General features: G+C 41.2%; 1 pseudogene; it reads left to right on the plus strand.

Annotated features, from left to right (window-relative positions):
* The first annotated feature begins 3,170 nt into the window (after positions 1-3,170).
* Positions 3,171-15,216, plus strand: LOC114634765 (annotated as a pseudogene).
* Positions 15,217-19,908: the final 4,692 nt, after the last annotated feature.

A 19,908-nucleotide genomic window follows, 5' to 3' on the forward strand; every position in this document is an offset into this window, starting at 1 on the left:
TCCTCATCATTCATAGCTTCTCCTTTGAGAAGGCAGAGTTTAGGGAGAGACATGAAAGGAGGAATGGACACTCTCAAAGAATTAAGGATTTCTTTCTGCAATTCTTTTATAAAATTCAGGAACCAAAGAGGCTTCCTCCTTAGCAGGAGTCATAGAGGTGTGAACCAGACCCCACAATGCAAAAGCACTAATATTCCCAGGTTCTGAGTACCAAGCCCCAATATCAACACCTACTCTTTCCCAAACATCTAAATCAAAAGTTCCCTCAGTAGGAAACCAAGGACAAATTTTCTGAACAAATTATAAAAACTCTAAAACTTGACTAATAGAAATGTTAAGACCTTTAGATTTGTATTTTATGACATCTGCATAATGCATAGTTTCCTTTGACTCATGTTATCCCATTCTGAAGGATAGAGCATAGTACTTCTCAAATTCTTGATTAGATGCCTCTCTCTCTCTCAAACCTGGGGTCCTTCTGGTGAATCTGAAGCACTCTTATGCAAAATCCTATTCACCTCAGTCCCAATGTTTACCTACCATCTTCAAGTCCCTACTTGGGCACTAGTCTGCCAGAGACCAGCTCCAGCTACAAGGTTCAGGTCCTGTGAGATGGAAAGAGCATCAGCAAAAGTAAAGACATTGACTACCTGTTGACTTTCAGGCAAGTGGTGCTGAATGGCTCGAGCCATCTTTATACAGTCATAATCCTGCTCATTTGAATATTCTATTAAAAGAAATTGTAACATCAGCATTTTTAAAAGCTCCATCATTACAAAAAGCCCCTAATAGCGTCCCTTCCTCCTTCCCCCTCCTACTGGGTCAATTATCCCCTAACCTTATTTTGCACTAGAGTGCAAAATTTCAGCAAGCCAAAAATAAATACACAGCCAGGCATGTCCTATAGTCATGAGCACAGACACAGCTGGTAACAAATGGGGTTACACGGTTATACAAGATGAGAGACAGCTTAACCATTTGTGAGTATAAGTCCAGTCATGAAATAGCACTCCGTGGCCAGAATACTTTTAAAATTGCCAACAGACATGTTCACTGTACCAAGCAACCATTCTTGACATGTACCTATCAATTCCTGATACCATCTTTCTAAGAACCATTTTCAAGTCTCTATTGATCAGACATAACTTCCCAATATTCTAAGTCTCTGTTGAAGCCTCTGTTGATCAGACATAGCTTCCTCAGAACAGGTATGCAAACAGGACCTACCACCCTCCACAACTACACAGTGTGACTATAGCTGTCTCTCTAGGGAAATGATTACATGTCCCCAAATACTCATAATTAATGCTCACATCTGAGTGTTAATAAAGGCAAAAAGAAGAAAGGAAGATCTTATCACTCGAAAGCATACTGAAAAAATACATAGACTCATCCACAGGGCTTTTAGCCTGTGTGCTCCCTGCCTTGCCCGTGACTGAGAAAGTAAAACTAAATATTGCTAAGTATAGACAACATAGCGAAAGCAAGGAGAGCTTACAGCACACACAGTCTAGATAATAAGCATAGAAGCCACCAAATTCACCACAGGCCCTTGCCAAGTGGGAAAAAGTTTCCTTGGAGCTTGCCACAGTAGGATCCCAGGAGTCTTCATGGGCTTTCCCACAGTAGAGCCCCATCAACGAAGCACTAGTATGCTGTACCCTGTAGATGCTACATGGCTAGCACCACACGACCTTTATTTTCTAATCATAATGTGTGTCTGTGTGTTCATATCCATACATATGTTTATAAATATAATCTGCTGTGTTAGTTTAGTGTTGCTTATACGTGTTTATGGATGAATATTTAGATTGACTAACCCATCAGTATTCATCCTTGGAGAAGATTGAGTCTCCCTTTCCTTGGATCCATTCTTTTCTTCTAAGGATGAACCTTTATGAGAATTCTCCAACACACATTAGCATGGCAACTGGCAGTATCACCTTTTAGGGCTGGTTTATGTAACTGTATTGTTGACATTTGATGGATACAGCTCAGTGGTAGAAGACCAAGGCCCTAGACTCAATTCCTAGAACTGCAAAATACTTTTGTTTTTCAATTAAAAGTCTTCAGAGTTGTTTGATAGAGAGTATAACTTAAATAATGGTCTAGAACAGAAGTTTCAAAAACTGCTGATTCTGACTCACTTTTCTTTCTTAGAGCTTAATTTTCAAAACCTGATGCACTACTTGGAGCAGGATTAGGGCTTTACATGTGCTAAGAAAGTACCTTCTTAAAACAACAGAATTCTGAATTCAGAACCAAACTACAGGCAGGGTGAGACCTTGAGGCTTCAGGGTAAAACACCTGAAAAAGGTAGAAAAACTGGATGTTCACTGATAATCTGTACACAAATAAAAGAGAGTATCTCCAGATGTGATATCCCTTCTAAACTGAAATCCAGAGGATAGACACCTGTTGTGTGAAGTTTTTTTGTTTGTTTTTTGTTTTTGTTTGTTTGTTTTGGTTTTTTCGAGACAGGGTTTCTCTGTGTAGCCCTGGCTGTCCTGGAACTCACTCTGTAGACCAGGCTAGCCTCGAACTCTCGAACTCAGAAATCCGCCTGCCTCTGCCTCCCAAGTGCTGGGATTAAAGGTGTGCGCCACCACTGCCCGGCTGTGAAGTTTTAAAACTTAGGCAACCATCTTTTTCCAGTAGCTGCTGCAGGACCAGCCCACTCCCAGCTCCCTTGCAGGCTTAGCTGGATCAGTGCCACAAATACTTGCCCAGGAACTGCTTCGCTCTGGCCCCGCCCAGCTCTCTTTTGTCTCTACATGATTGCAGCTGTTATTCTCATTCCAAAACCTGTCCAAAAAAGCCCCTCTCCATTTCCCAGTGTGCCTTTTATCCCTTGGTACCTTCCCTCCAGCAATTGGCCCCCGGCCTTCTTTATTGACAAGTCAAGAACCAATTAGGGAACTAGACCTTAGGATCAGCACCTCCCCTTGTAGTCAGCAGTCACAGAATGGAATGTTCTAAGGTATGATTATCTGTTTGACTTGACTCTTTTGTCTTCTTTTCTATTCTGTAGCACTTTGGACTCCACCCATCCAAGAGTACCATTGCGTATAAGGTATAAATATCCTGTCTGTGTCAGCCACAGCTCACAGTCCCAGATGATCGTTCTTCCACAACTCCACCACTTAAGATCACACAGCCTATCCATAAACATGAAGATCAGAAACACCCGTAAGTACTGTACACCCCAAGGAGATATGGGTGTTTAGCATCCCTCATTTATCCGTGAATTCTGTCTCTCTAGCTAGCTAGCTATCTCTGTCTAGCTTTCTTCCTTCCTCTCTTCCTTCCTCTCTTCCTTCCTTCCTTCCTCTCTTCCTTCCTTCCTTTCTTTCTTTCTTTCTTTCTTTCTTTCTTTCTTTCTTTCTTTCTTTTTCTTCTTATCATTTATTTATTTGAAACAGAGTCTCACCACGTAGCTCTGAATGTCCTGGAAATTTCTATTTAGACCATGTTGGCTTCAAATTTACAGAGATGTTCTTACTTCAGCCCCAGAGTGCTGGCATTAAAGGTACAAGCTGTCATGCCCAGCTCTTTTGAATTTATGAAATCCTCCCTTCCCTACTTTATTCTTGGTTTCCCATCTCATGATACATGCTGGTGTCTCTGGCTACTGTTAAACAGCTCTGCAATGATGAAGGTGAACAGTCAAGCTTCATGCCTAGGACTGAACCTCATGACCCTCTGAATCTGGGAGGCTCAGAACTCCAGGCCATAGTGCTGGCAGGCACATCTGGGATGTGTGGCCGGGGCCCAGAGATGGGTGCCACCCAAGGGTAGGGATGGCATCCTTGTTTCTGCTCTGTTCCCCCACTCCAGGCTGATTTGATAATTAATAGACAGCTATCTAGATAAGTCATGACTAGTTCAGAGCTCTCCCTCTTCCAAGATCCTCTTCAAAGATTTTCTGTCAACCTCAGATACCCATATGGTCACTCTCAAAATCTACTCTGAGCCACTAGACCCAACTAAAAAAGCTCAGAATTGTGACCTTGTGGCCCTAGTCATGGCCACCTGGTGGTTCCCCCAATATCAACCTCACTCCCTTACTGCTTCTCATTTTTGTACTCCTGTGCTCAGTCTCAGAAGGGATCACTTCCAAGGCAAAGTGAAGTTAGGAGTGAGGAGATGAAACACTGTGGCAAGTGATGCCAGGGGTCCCAAAGTCCTCCATAACTTCTCCAGATAGCTGTCTATTAATTATCAAAACAGCACATAGAGTGGGGAAGCATAGCAGGAACAAGGATGTCATCCCTACCCTTGGGTGGCACCCATCTCTGTGCGCCAGCCACACATCCCAGATGTGCCTGTCAACACAGTAGCCTGGAGTCCTGAGCCTCCTAGATTCAGAGGGTCATGAGGTTCACAGTCCTAGGCATGAAGTTTGACTGCTCACCTTCATCATTGTATGTCTATGTACAAGTGAGGATCCTACTCTATAGCAAGGGCTTGAGGGTCTTAGGTATCATTGATAGAGTCTGGCTGTGCTTGTGCCCTAAAATTTCACCTACAGGAAACCATATGCTGGCCCCTCTTCTTTTTCCTTTCCTTTCCTTCCCTTCCCTTCCCTTTCCTTCCCTTCCCTTTCCTCCCCTCCCCTCCCCTCCCCTCCCCTCTCCTCTTCTTCTCTTCTCTTCTCCTTCTCCTTCCCCCCTCTCTCTCCTCCTCCTCTCCTGTTCCCTCTTCCTCCCTCTCTCTCTCTACTCCATCTCTCATTCTATAAAAATATCACCCATATCACCCATGGACAAATCTGACAAGATCTGACTTCATCTATGTTATTTTTGACAACTGTTGATTATTATTGTTGCTGGTTGTGTGTGTGTGTGTTTGCATGTTTATGAGTTGTGTGGGTTCAAGTGCCTGTGTGAGTTGCACACTGAATTGAGAGCAAGATAAGTGAGTGTCTCTCTGTTGCCTTCCATCGCATTGCCTTGGGCAAGATCTGTCAGTGAACCCAATGTTCACTGTTTTGATTACTCTAGCTGTCCAGCAAGCTTTTCAGATCCTTATGTCTCTATTTGAAATCCCTGGTTATAGATGTGCAGGGTCATGCCTGCTTTTTTTTCCATAGGTTCTGTGGATTCACATTTAAGTCTTCCTGCTTGAAAAATAAGTTCCAACTCCACTGAGCATCTCTCTAGCCCCTTAGATTACTTTAGGCAGATGATTTCAGGTCACCCAAATATCACACAGATTAAAAAAACACTTTGATGTTTTTTGACTACTACATGGTTTTGAGTGTGTTCCCTAAATGTTTATGTCATAAAATTTTAGTTGATCAATGATAGAGTGACTCAGGGTAGTACCTATAAGCTGTTTTAGAGCATGAAGACAGAGTCATTTTACAGAAAATGATGTCAGTGCGTGGCAGCAATGACAGGAAAAAAGCAAGTTGCCTCTCATGACTTCTCTTTCTAAAATATCCACATGGATCTGAAGAAACACAGTCCTGTCTAAAAGCTGCTGTGTGGCCTGTGACTTTCCAGCCACTATGACCTTGAGCCAAAATTTAGTGTCTGATTGTGAAAACTACCAAGCCTCAGGCAGGTTGTTCAGCTATGGAAAAAATCAAATGCTATAACAACTAGTGTCCCTGTGCTCTTGAACTTTCTGTAAGTCATTATGAATCATTAAGGGGTGGTGGATCCTGACACCCCAGAGCACAGGAGAAGCCATGCAGCTCCTGGTAAGAGTGGGTCCAGTAAATCATGAACATCAATTAGTTTACCAAAGTGCCTCTAATTCAGTTCCAGATTCAATAAAATTCTACTCTGGAACTTTTAAGTGTGGCTCTGGGGCTAAAGTGATAGTTTAGTGTGTAAAATATTTGTTGTTCAAGTATGAGTGCCTGAGTTAATACTCATAACCCATGTAAAGCTAGGACTGTAGTCTACTCCCAGGACTCCCATGAAAAGACTGACTCTTCAAGAAGCTTGAGAGCCAGCAGCCTGGAATACACAGCAGGCAACAGGAGACCCTATCTCAAACAAAGCAGGAAGTAAAGGCTAACACCAGAGATTGTCCTCTGAACTTGACTCTCCTTCATTGTTCTCACGCATACTCACACACATATGAATGGGCACATAGAAAGGTTTTCTTTTTATGTATTTATTAAACATGGGGCAGTTGAGATGGCTCAGCACATAAAAGTGACTGCAAGCAAGCTTTCACTTGGCCTGAGCTCCATTGACAAAACCCATATAAAGGTGGAGAGACCTGATTCCACGATGTCCACCCACCTCCTTTCACATCCTCATGCTCCTCCCCTCACTCAGTGTGTTTGTGTGCCTTGCAACCTCTGTGTGTGTGTGTGTGTGTGTGTGTGTGTGTGTGTGTGAGAGAGAGAGAGAGAGAGAGAGAGAGAGAGAGAGAGAGAGAGAGAGAGAGAGAGACAACATCTTATTAAGAAAGTTGTTGACAAATTCTCCAATAGGGAAATATTGCCCTGTCTCTCCCTCACCTATACATAAGGAACCTCCAAGCACCAGCCTTGTTCCTGGATAGCTAACTCAGCGTCTCATTATGGACCTATCAAGACTTCCCTCTATTACTTATATGCTCAGTGTACGTCAAGGTCTTCATTGTTTTCAGACTTACTATAACAGCTTCATTTGGAAACACACTCTTCTCTTTCTCTGCTATCTACTATATTGATCAGGATCATGGTGTCTGGAATCTTCTGGAAGGATAGTCCAGAAAAATTCTAAGGCACCCCAAATTAATCCTGTCTTTCCTGTTCAATTTCCAGGGTCTCCCCCATAACCGTAGACCTAGAATCTCTAAGTGAAATCTTTCTTTCTATTTGCAGACTTCAGAAACTTCCCCTTCTTCCCAGTGTTCTGGGTTTCCTATGTGTCAGCCCACACCAGAACCACATCCAGAATAAGTCTCAAAAGCCATTCAGAATCATCACTGGTCACCAAGGCCCTGGTTATGTGTCCTTGACTCTGATCATCACTAGCTGCTGTGCACATTCTGACTCTCCCCCCCCCCCCGTCATTTCTCAGGTGCTGTCCTTATTGCAGTATTCCTGTTTATATTTGAAGGAGTTACAGGAGCTCAAAAATCCCCAACTTCCTCAGGCCCTGGCTCACAGTGGTGCAATCCCAAGTGTGATGGCATACTTTACGACCCCTCAGAGGAATGTTGTGTTGATGATACCATCCTGTCCTTTAAGAAGGTTAACCTCTGTGGCCCTAGATGCCTCTACTGGCCCTGCTTTGAGCTTTGCTGTCCTGAGTCCTATAGCCACAAGAAGAAATTTACTGTCAAGCTGAAAGTTCAGGGAGAGAGATCCCATTGCAGTTCATCCCCTATCTCCAGGAACTGTGAAAGGTGAGTACCCTCTTCCTGTCTGTGTATGGGGTTAGATATGAAAATGGAGAAGGGGGATGTGTGAGTATATTCCTTTAAGAAAACTCTTGCCCCCTACTCTTGTTGCTAACAAACTCTCAGGCTATTTTATTCATTCCTTTCTCTGATTCTTCAAGGTGCTTTCCCCTTTGTAGCAAAAAAAAATTTTCATGGAGAAGATGTTGAAGAAAACTAACTTTATCTTAGGGAAGAAAGTGGTGCCCAAGTAGGCTTCAGGGTCTATGCAATTGCCAACCAAAATGAAGGCTGAGTGCTGGGTTGTAAACATAATGTTTGTATAGCTTCTTCTAAGGCTCAGGAAACATTCCAAAGAAACCAGGTTGTTGGCAAGCTCAGTCTTACTTTAGTTGTGGGAGACCAGGCTTGTCAACAGCCAAGCACAGGAGATGGCAAGTCTCATGGGGGCTCCCTCTCTCCCTACTGAATTAACTACTGGTGCATGAGCATTATAACCTATGCCATATCACCAAAGGGAGGAAAATGTTGTCCCTTGCCCAGAACACTTCAGCTGTCAATAGCTTCTCAGCCTGGGGAGGTGCCTCAAGTACCCCCATATCCCCACATCCACTGGAACTTTGACTGATTTGAACTTGTCTAGGTCTTGTGCAAGCACTCACAGTTGCTATGAAATGATGTATGCTTCAGCCACATCATATTCAAAAGTCAGTATTTCATGGGTCTCCTCTCTAACCTCTTACATTCTTACTACACACTGTTTCAATATGCTCCCTGAGCCTCGGTTGGGGATGTTGATGCAGATGATCCATCCGTAGCTGGGGACTCACAGTCACTTGCTCTCAGCATGTGGACCAGTTAATAGACTCTAACAACCATTACCTAATGCAAAAAGAAGTATCCATCATTGAGGTTGAGAGCAGAGATGTATAGATATAAATAAAAATATTAAGAAGGTAATTTGAGTAATAGAGAGAAGCCTCCATAGTTAGGAACACCCATTGTTCTTCCAAATCATCTGAGGTACATCCTCAACACACACAAAATGGCTCGCAACTGTCTGCAACTCTAGTCCCAGGTTGCCCTCTTCTGGCCTCTGCAGGCACTGCACATGCATGGTGCACTGACATGAGAGCAACACACACACGTACAAATGAAGATTAAAAAGTTAAATAAGTTAAACGAGTTTTTGACAGCAGAAACATTTATTAAAATAGCACTAGTGGATTACACACACACACACACACACACACACACACACACACACACCCCGGGGCGTATAAATGACAGCTTGTTGTGTTTCTCATTTTCATTTTCTAAGCCAGTGTACAGTATAATAAATGTCATTTGGGCATTTTCAAACAATGTTCTGTCACCTTCACTTTTACTTTAATGTCACACGTGTCCTCCTCTCAAGGCTCTCTTGCATATACATGCACACACACACATATACACATATACACACATATCTTCCTTCCAGTCATGTGTGTTTCCCTGTGTTTTGAGAATCTCAACTCCAATTCTTCTTCCTTGAACAGCCTTGAGAGCCTGCTTTTTTCTGCAAGAACCAGTTCCTGAATGTTCTCACTTGAAGAATGGACACCTGAAGCATTGGAGTGCAGTGATACATGAGTCTCATTACAACGCTCCCTTAAATATTGTTTACTTAAGCATGTGTCGGAATGTTCTCCCATAACTTTCTAAAATTATCATATTTCAATGAAACTAAAGATAAATGTACTCAATCCAGAGTCCAAGAGACCACAGAAAAGGCAGCTACATACAAGTCAGGCATGTGACCCTGTGGGACATTCAAGCTGTGGGGCATGTGTAGTAATTTTCTACAGATGATCCCTCCTGGATCTCCAGGAGGCTCCAGACCTGAACAAAAATCACATATCTGTCTAGGAAAAGGGAAAGGATCAAGATCCACAAGACCCTCTCAATATTATAGAAACAGCAAACTATGGCTGAGAGAAAAGACTCTCAGACCAGTCAAGTTGTCTACAGTTCTTCAGTGAGCTCCAGTGCTGCAGTTCCTGTGAGTAGTCACCAGGCCGGACTTGACTTTTTAGTAATGCAGCTGCCTTTGGGTCCTCCTTACCCTGTTAGTAACCCCTTGCCCACACTCTTGTCCTTACAACCCAAATAAACTGATTAGTTAAAAATTGTACTCGTGTTAAACTATTACTGTAAACTCTCAGTTCCTTATGTAGGGTGAGTACGTTTGTGGCACAACTCCCCAGGAAAATCACACACACAACAGCAGCCAAGTTGGTCTCTGGCATCTCAGAACTGTCAAAATGTGTCTGTTGCCTAATTTGTGAAGCTATGTGTTTTGTTATGGCAATTCAAGCTGACTGATACAGTGTCTTACTAACTGCTGTATAGAATGAGAGAAGGCTTACATGATCATAGTTAGTAGGGATCAGAAGTCACCAATATTATCACAGGTGGAGGGATGTTTGTTCCTAGCTGTTGTGGTTTGAATACTGCTAATGTTCTTGTCCACGTAAAGACATGGCTATGAAGTGGCCTGTCACTTAGCTGTATCCATAAGAGTCACAGAGTGGCCTGATGCAGTTATTCTGTGAACAGCAAGCCTTTCTGGGAGGCCAGAACAGCTCCTGTTGTCAGAAAACAAGCTCTATTTCTCACTTCAAATTGATTGTAATTGGTAAGGATAGATCTCATGACATTCTGAAACAAGAGATGCAAATGTCTTCAGTCAAGTGAAGCATGATTCTGGAAGATTGCTAAAGGCTAGTTAGGTCCCCAAGTCAGGTCAAGCATGTAGACAGACATGGGCAAGTGCTTCTGCTTTCTGCAAACCAAAACCTTGATCTCATGTGTCAGTGTAAAATGATAACTCTGAGTTGTCAAGATGGCTCGGTGGGTAAAGGTACTTGCTACCAAGCTAGATGCTCTGAGTTCTCAGAACCTACATGATGGAAGGAGAGAGCTGACACACACACACACACACACACACACACACACACACACCCCTCCATGTACTTACTCTGGCATACAAATAAGTAAAGATCATTTTTAAAAATCAGTAATAAGTATGCCTTTCAAGATATATGAAATGTATTTACTGAAATCTGTTTATGGGAATCCATGGCCCAGGGGCTCAGATTTTAGTTATAGTGATGACTTGTTCTGCCATGGAAAAGTCTACATGAATATTCAGTTCACTAGGAAACTACCTAGACCAATGCCCAGTTCCACTATGTATTTGGCAAAGAGCCCATCTGGGTGCTTGTGAAGGAAGAGAACCAGGCATGTGAGAATTAAATCATTGTGTCAAAGATACAATAGGCACTCTTTTCCTGTAATTCACCAGGAGGCAATGTTACAACATGAGGTGAATCAACCTACAAATGGTGAGATTCTGGAGTGACTACATTGCTATTCTCTGATGTTTCCTACATTAACTTATGCCTTGTGGCAATCACAGTGTTTATAAGAAATGAAACCAAAGTCTAGTGTCCCCAACATATCACTGTGTAATCTGGTTGGCTTTCCTGACACACTGTGGAACAGCTTACTGGAGCACCCTACTTTGCTGGTGTCTGGAAATGAGCAGGAAGCAGACAAAAACAAGTCATGAGCTGGGATGTGTCAACCATCTCTTCAAGATGGGTGAGAAGTTTGGGGCCTCCTGCTTCTCACTACAGGACTGTTATTTTCCATCTGCTTCTTACTGTGCAGTCTCGCCCTCCTGCCCCCTTCTCACTGCAGGACACAGGAAGGTCCTATTAGAACTGATGTCTTTGGACCAAAAATACAACTTATCTATTTAGCAATTCAGCTGCGACTGTCTTCTGTGCACGTCCTAGAGTTCTGCTCCTCTTTCTTAAACTTTTATATCTTGTCACTACCCTCAGTCCTGATGGGTTATTCCTGTCACACTAACTGACTTGAGTAATGCAACTCAGAAAATTCCAAAAGGAAAAAAATGCAATGGGAGGAGACAGAATACTGACTGCTTACCTATTGAGTGGATGCCCAGTTCTATGGGGTCATTGTATCAAAACCACATGGTTTCACCAAATCACTTCTCCAGTGCTATATGTTTATATGTCTTCTATTCCATGAAGCTACAAGGTAAATGGCACATGACAGGATTTCACTGGAATCTTAACACAGTCTGAATGGAGAAAGAGGCTAAAGCAATGGGTACATCAAAGGTACAGGTTCTTGTCTGTCTGCCTGATCTGCACTTGAGGTTTATTGGATGAGGTCAGGCACATAGTCAGTTCACCTAGAGCACCCTCGTTGTGTCAGATCAGCAAGACATGCTACCCTCTTTGTCATCCTTTGTTCTTACTAACTTAAATTACAGAAAAGTAGAAACACACACTACCATAGAACAGAAGTATTTAACCAGGGAGAAAGAGACTGACCTTCTTGGAGATTTTAGGGTAAGAGAATGACAGCCCTATCAAGCTGGTTTAGCCATCCATTCTCACAGTTCAATTAAAGACATAAGGAAGGATGGAAAGCAGGCTCATTCAGTGAAATTGCATTGAAAAGAACAAGGAGGGACAGTCTCTCTCTCTCTCTCTCTCTCTCTCTCTCTCTCTCTCTCTCTCTCTCTCTTTCTCTCTCTTCTCTCTCATCTATCTATCTATCTATCTATCTATCCATCTATCACTCATCTATCTGTCATCTTTTTCATGAACACAAGGCACATGGGTGCCTGTATTCAGAGTATTAACATGGGGTTTAGGATTATAAAGATGGCCACACATGTTCATAGTTAAGCCATCCTGGGTCAAGGTGTTGTCCCAACCATCATCATTGCCATGGCTTCACTCACTCCTATAAAATGATCTGACAAGTTGTCAAAATTGTGTAAAATCTCTGCTGAAGGATAGTTACCCTTCTGATTGGTTTCCTTCTTCCAGCATGATATCCCTGGAGAAATTCTAATTTCTTTGGAACCATTGTTGCAATAGTCTCATAGTCAAAGAGAGGGGCACAAATGTCTCTAAATTCTTTCTAACCCATTTTTTTTAGAAGTTCTTTCACTTAAGAGAACAGCCTATAAAAAGAACTTCCAATGGTACATGTCTTATCGTAATATAAAGAGCCATTTAAATGTTAGTACCCATAGGAACCTCTCAAAATAATAGCTCTCTAAGAGTGAATTGCTAAAAGGTTGAATCTTGCCTCACTGGATACACTCAGTTCAGAATAAATGGAAACACAATTGCCTTCTGGTGTCCTAACATCATCTTCTCTATAAAGGGTGCCCAAGTTAACTGCTGAGCATGTAAAACATCATTAAAAATTACTCTAAAAGGATTTCCCATCCTGCCTTATGACTCTTGTACCTAGAGCCATGATCTATTGATGTTTGTCCCACCACCGAGGAGCTTTGTTCTTCATGTCTTTTCTTTTCTACCATGCTGTTAGAACAGACCTTTATGGCTCAAGCTAACAGTCATGCCACACCAGACAGACTCTGAAACTCCCTTCCATAAAACATTTTGTTCAAGCATCCTACTCAAGGTTTTATGTTTCAGGAGTTTAGTTCTCACCATGGAAAAGGGGATCCACACTTGGCTTATATTTATACCAATTTTACAAAAGCCTTTTGCTATGAAGTCCCCCTACCCTTTCAATAAAACAAAAGAAAAAAAAACAGGGTCATCACTCCTATAGTTGTGTACCTCCACAAAAATAGGGCTCTGAAGTTCTTATACTAAGTTGTACTCTGTCATAGAAAATGTTATTCAATTTTCCCAGCAAATTATTCCACATCTTTATGCTATTATGCTATACAAATTTCCTTTATAGTTGGAGATTTCTCATACAGTTGCAATGGTAGCCAACACACCAAAGGACTCTATACACATAAGATGTGGGACACTATAATTCTCCATCTCTACACTTGTTGATCACTAGAGCAGCCAAGGTCACCTGTTTTTATACACTAAAGTCTCCTGTGTTCCACATGAGACTCCAGAAGTGTTTTATAACAGACCTGTTAGTTCTCTAAGACACCCCCAAATTACATTGAGATTCCTGGTCTCAATCACCACATCAGACTTACAATTTTGAGAGTTTTAAATTCTGGATATGTTTGATATTCACCATGTTTCTGTAGCTCTGAAAATCTGGAAGTCTTCACTAAGCCTTGGGCATTTCAGTAAAAACATGAAACATTTATCACTTCAGCCATAAAGTTCAATGTAGCTAAATAAAAGCATGCGAATTAAAATCCTACAAATCGACTCTTCTTGCCATAAACTCACACACTTTTGATCAGACCTACTTGAAATAACCAGGAAACTTGAAAAGAGTTAATACTTTTATTTTCTTAAGTACTTTGCCTGAAAGACATAAGACTCCTTTCTGATTCAGAAAGGTGCTAAGGATAATACTCAACACCTCATGGACCATAGGCAAGTGTTCTCTATTACTGACTCACAACCACCACCCCATACATGTCATTTTAAATTCTGTCACAACAAAGTTTTACAAAGACATTCTCCTAAAAGAAATGTATTTTAAATAGGATAACCTTAAGGTAAGAAAAATCATATCAATTATTTAAAATCAAGAGAATTTAAATGAGGAATAGTTTATATTCAATTGGGAAGCTACGCATAGATTAATTGGTGACAATGATGAGTCATAGCAACTCCTTTACAGAGAAGGAAAGGGAAGGGAACAGATACAGAGGGGTGTTCAAAACTGAAGGAAGGCTCAGTGATGAAGGATGAGATACAAAGAATGGCTGCTCTGGCCTCATCTAAGGAGATGGAGTTTCGTCTACTACTAGATGTGCTCAAAAAAGGCAGGATTAGGGCAAAAGACATGGACATTTTTCCCTCCTTGTGTGTTCCAAAATTTTGCTTATGTCCTCAGTTTGCTAAATTAACTTGAAGCTAGCTGACATTAGGACCAGAGAAACATTCCGCAGGAGTAAGCTTACCAATTAGAGAATAAAAATGAAAAAGATCAGAGTGATCTCCACCAACCCCACACTTGACTAATTCTGTGTCACTGGATATCATGAATCTCACATACAAAACACACATATAAATGTCAGGGTACTTACTCAGAACCCTGGGAAGTGTGGCCTCTTTAAATGACCTGGATCCAATTCTATTCCACTAAAAGTGCTATTTATCTTCGCTGTGGAAGTTGCCTGAAACAAAGGAGTGCTCTCACTTGAAAACTGAATCTCCATCCAATTAAGCTGGAAGAACCAATTCCTCTTAACATTGCATACTTGTAGCAAGTAAAATCTAAATTCTAAATAGTCACAAACCCAGCAGGTAGTTACCTGTTAATCAAAAAGCACAGCAGTGATAAAGGTCTCTGGAACTTCTCCAGGCAGCCCACAGTTCTTTACCATGAAGGAGTGCCAGGAATCAAAGCGAGACTTGCAATCCATCATGTTTATATAGCTCAAAGAATCAAAACCACTTTTGAGAAATGATCATAAGTTACCACTAAAACATTGAGAAAGGAAGCACTGGGCAGCTCTGATCGTGCCACTTCAGACTCACATCCCAGTTCACTGGCCCATGTCATTAATTGAACTCTTTCCCATCCTCACTGATAGGGCTGATGAGACAGATATAACCTGTTCTTTCTCCAGATCTCCCAATAACCCCACACTCTTGTCCTGCCTAGCTGGAATGCATCCTAAAGCAAGATGAAGTGGAGCCTGAGAAACACAAGTCCCGAATAAGCACAAGTGAGTGTGAAATAGCGTTGCTGAGAACCAGCTCCTCCTCTCATCCATCCCTACCAGCAGCCTACTTTGTTCCAGTGGTCATGGTGGTCCAGACATCCATCAACATTCTTAAGCAATTGAAGGAAAACATTGTGTTGATAACATAGAAATTAAGACCCTGCAGAAGCCTTTACTAACTTCTTACAGAAATTGGGGTCAGCTGTAAATAGAGCCGTATCAGACTCTGAAAACAGACAGTCATTGATAGAGATCTTGGCATTTGAAAATGTAAATACTTAACGTAAGAGAGCAATCAGACCACTGAAAACATGAAGAGCCCCGATAGATGAATGGATAAGAAAGACAATTTGTGTTGGTTCTCAGGAGCATCATGCTAATATCACAAGGCAAATTATAGCTAGAAGTTCCAGGAATCAAAATATCTGATGTTTAATCGTGGTGAATTTGGACATTTCCAAAGAGATTGTAAGGCTAAAAGAAATATTCAGAGCTCAAAGTAGCAGATACATTGATGCTGGAGAACACAGTATTGTAGATGAGAACAAGCAGATTTTGGTTGCAATTAAACACAAAGGCTTCCAGGGTATCAAAGCTACTGTGGAAAGGGCAAACATTGATCTAACGATCAGACAAGGGCTGAATAACACATAGACTAAACAGACAACACAGAGACTGGGCAACAAATGCTATAGCTAGTGTTTCTAAGGCTAACCATTTTTTCCTTGGGCCCCAAACAGGAATTTTTCACCATAATTAAGCAGGAAGAAATTGTCCTACTCCCTTAAGTTGGTATAGATGGTTTTGGTCATTTCATGTGGTGTGGTTGTTATCATCTAGGATGGTAAGTTGTTACTGGATATGATCAGAGAGGAAACAAACTAAAGTTTAAAACAGGAATCTCCTCATGTATTTGAAATGGTAGAAAACACACCAGTGGTCACTATACACATAGCAATGTGAATCACTATAATGCTCTTTCTCTCTCTGCTTCCTACTGGTCATAGCAGCCAAGTTTACTTGTTTTAGTATGCCAAAGTCTTAAGACTCCCAAGGTGTTTTTAATAGACCAGTTTAGTTCTCTATGTGCTCTTAAGTTACATTGAGATTCCTGGCTTCAATGTCCACATGAGACTTATAACTTTGAGAGTTTTAAACTCTGGATATTCTCCATATTCACCATATTTCAGTAGCTATGCAAATCCTAAGAGATCTTATCAAGCCATGAGTGTTTCAGTAAAACATAGGTTATCACCTCAGCCATGAAATTTGTCCTTTATGGTATAAATGACACTATTTTTGATCATACTGGCTTGAAGTGACCAGGAAGGTTCTAAGCAGTTAATATTTTGATTACTTTGTCTACAAATCACATGATTCTTTACTATTTCCCTGTGGTACCAAGGTTAACACCAAGGACTTCATGCATCTTAGGCTAGTGCTCTACCACTAACATCCTCTACCCTACAAACATTATTTAAGTTCTGTTACAGCAAAGATTTACAAAGCTATTTCTATCAAAGTATCTATTTTAACCACTGATACCTTTGTATAAGTAAAATCAAATCATATGAAGTATTTAAAATCAAGGAGCTTTAAAATGAAGAATTGTTTATGTCATTGATTGAGAAGATACACAGAGATTGGTGACAATGGGAAACCACAGAACTCCTTTGCAGAGAAGCAAAAGGAATGGAAGAAACAGGAAGTGAATAAGAAGAGGAAAAGAAGGGGTGTGGAGAACCTAGTGAAGGCTTATTGATGAAGGGTAGAACAGAAGCAATGGTCACTGTGGCCTGAGTCTAAGGAGATGGAGTTTCATCTGCTACTAGATGTGCTGAACAAGGTAGGAATAGGACAAAAGATGTCCTCCCTTTGCTGAATCAAGTCAAAGCTAGCTCACATTGTGAGGCACAGCAGGAAACTCAGCAAGGCAGACCAGGTCCAGAGTCCCTCTGGCACCCAGGTACCCACCCAAGACAGTAGGCGGCTCTCTGCTCCCTACTAGATTCCTGGCCTAGGACACATGCCACACTTCCCACAACTCTGAAACCAGTTAAACGTCTGGTAGGTTTAAGATAACAACTTATGGATAAGAAAACAGAAAAGAGAAGAGCAATTGCCACCTCTTCCCTGCAGCCCCACACCTGCTCACAGGGGTGAACCCAGTAGATCACATTTCCCACATTTGCACATCAAGGTACTCACTCAGAACTCCTTTGGGAAGTATAGCTTCTTTACTTGGATCCAATTTTATTCCACTAAAACTGGGGTTTATCTTTTATCAAATAAAAGTTGTCTGAAATAAAAGAGTATACTCTGCTGCAAACTGAATCTCCACATGATTCCACTAGAAGAAATAATTACTCTTACCACTGCATTTTGCTGCAGGCAAATTTAAATCTAAATCATCAACCCAGGAAATAGATGCCTGCTAGTCAAAAAACACAACAGTGATAAAGATCCTTATAATTTGCCAAGGCAGTCACGTCAACTCTTTATCAAAAAGATGTGTGAGGAACAGAAGCTAGACTTTTAATTCACCATGTTTCTGTAACTCTGCAAATCCAAAGACAGTCGTTGTGAAAAGACTGTCCTTAACACTTTGAGAAAGGAAGCCTTGGTCAGCTCTGATTCAGCTGCTTTGTACACACATCCAATTTCACTGGTCTAAATCACTAATTGCATTCTTTCTGATCCACACTGGTGGGGCTATCGAGACAGCAGTACATTGTTCTTTCTCCAGATCTCCCAATAATCCCCCACGCTTATTCTGGCTACATGCTATGGAGCCCAAAGCCAGATGGAGTGGAGCCTAGGAAACACAGCTCCCAAAGTAAAGAGCAGTGGCTGAAAGTAGGTTTGCTGAGAACCACCTCCTACCATTCATCCCTACCACCCGCTTTCCACCAGTGATCATGCAAGCCCAGTCATCCATAAGCATGCTTAAAGTGGTTGAAGAAAAGCATAGTGTTAATGAGAGAGAAATTAAACTATTTCCAAGGCTAGGATAGATGATGCACACCTCCATAGTCCACATGACTCTCAGCACTACTGTCTTCCACACTTCTCTTAGTGTGGACCATTAAGTTGAGCTTATATCATCCAAATGTTTTTCTCTATTCCAAATCCATGAAGTAACACTTGTTCCTCGAAAAAGCCAGCAAGGACAAGCATATCACAGCAATCCCCGACTTCTGGTACCAACTTTTTAATTACTTTTCTATTGCTGTGAAGAGACACCATGACCAAGGCAACTTATAAAAGAAAACAATTATTTGGGCTTGCTTGTAGTTTTGAAGACTTAGAATCCATGACCATCATGGTGGGGAACATCAAGGCAGGTAGACATGGCACTCAAGCAGTAGCTGAGAACTCACATCCTGGTATACAGGCACAATACAGAGAGAGCTATATTAGAATCTGGCTAGCCTTTAAACCAGTAACACATCTTCCTCAATAAGGTTACACCACCTACTCTTGCCCCCAAAGTTCTACAGGCTAGGGAAAAGGCATTCAAATACATGAGCTTCCAGAGGCTGTTTTCATTCAAACCACCATATTTGGTGTCTGCTTCCACAGTATGCCTGTTCCCTTCATTGCCTTAATCTTTGGCTCAGGTTCTTGCCTCTACATGTGCATGCATATGTGTTAATCATCTGAGAAGTATTTTGTTCAAAACTATACTACAAGATTAATTTGAACTAGATTGTCCTACCCTCTTTTATCTATTTTTTTCAAGGCTAAATATACCTAATATCTATCATTTCTGGAAGAGTCAGAACAAGAACCTCAGTTACTTGAAGACATCATTTATTCTCAAAAGGCACATGTCTATCCCTCCCTTTTGTTATCTTCCCCATGTCTATCTCAATATTCTCATACTGTATCTGCTTCCTCTCAACTCCTAGAACTTGAGAAGTCAGTTTATGGGCACAGCTCCTTCATCTCTGTTCATAAGCTACTGATAAACTCTACCTTCTCCCCCAACACTTATTTTTGGGACATTGCTTTTCCCATGAGCTCTAGAATCTACTTTGCTTAATAATGCAAAAAATGTCAAAGGGAGTACTTCAGAGGAAGAGTGAAAAGCATTAGACAGTAATTTAATGTGATATAAAGAATGAAAACATGGTAGGAAAGCTAAGATTGTTTTGATTATACTTGAATGTTTTTACAAGAAAGGAATAAAGGTAGTGATCAAAATATATCAATGAACATATAAGATTTAAAAACATAGATGCCTCAATTGGAAAGACAATGTGAGCTCCACTCTATGGGCATGCGCGCACACACACACACACACACACACACACACACCACAGGAAATTTTTAAGACACATTAAAAGACTGAAAAAAATCACTGTAAATTTTGAAATGAAGAAAAGAAGAATTCAGAGTTTAAGAGCACTGACTGCTTTTAAAGAGGACCCAGGCTACATTTTCAAGACATACATAACCATTCATAACCATGTGTAAACCCAGTTCCAGTGATTCAACATCCTCTTCTAACCTCCCTGTGCGCCAGGCATACACATAGTATACAGACTTACATGCACAAAGAGCATTTATACACAAAATGAAGGGAAAAGTTTCTTTATTAGAAGGTATAATATAGATATTCTATTTAAAACCAAGCACTCAACATTCACTTATTCTCAGAGATTTGACCAGTTGTGGGTCTCTGTTTCAACCTCAGTTCACTACAAAGAGAATGTTCTTTGATGAGGGCTCAGAGCTGCTACAATCAATGCAAGTAAAGATAAAGGCTTAAAAAGCACTTAATGTCCATAGCAAAATATAGGAGCCGGTTCTTATCCAGGGTCTAAGGCCTCCACAGC

Source organism: Grammomys surdaster, unplaced genomic scaffold (assembly GCF_004785775.1).
Source record: "Grammomys surdaster isolate TR1022 unplaced genomic scaffold, NIH_TR_1.0 1089, whole genome shotgun sequence".
In the NCBI taxonomy this organism is placed as follows: Eukaryota; Metazoa; Chordata; class Mammalia; order Rodentia; family Muridae; genus Grammomys; species Grammomys surdaster.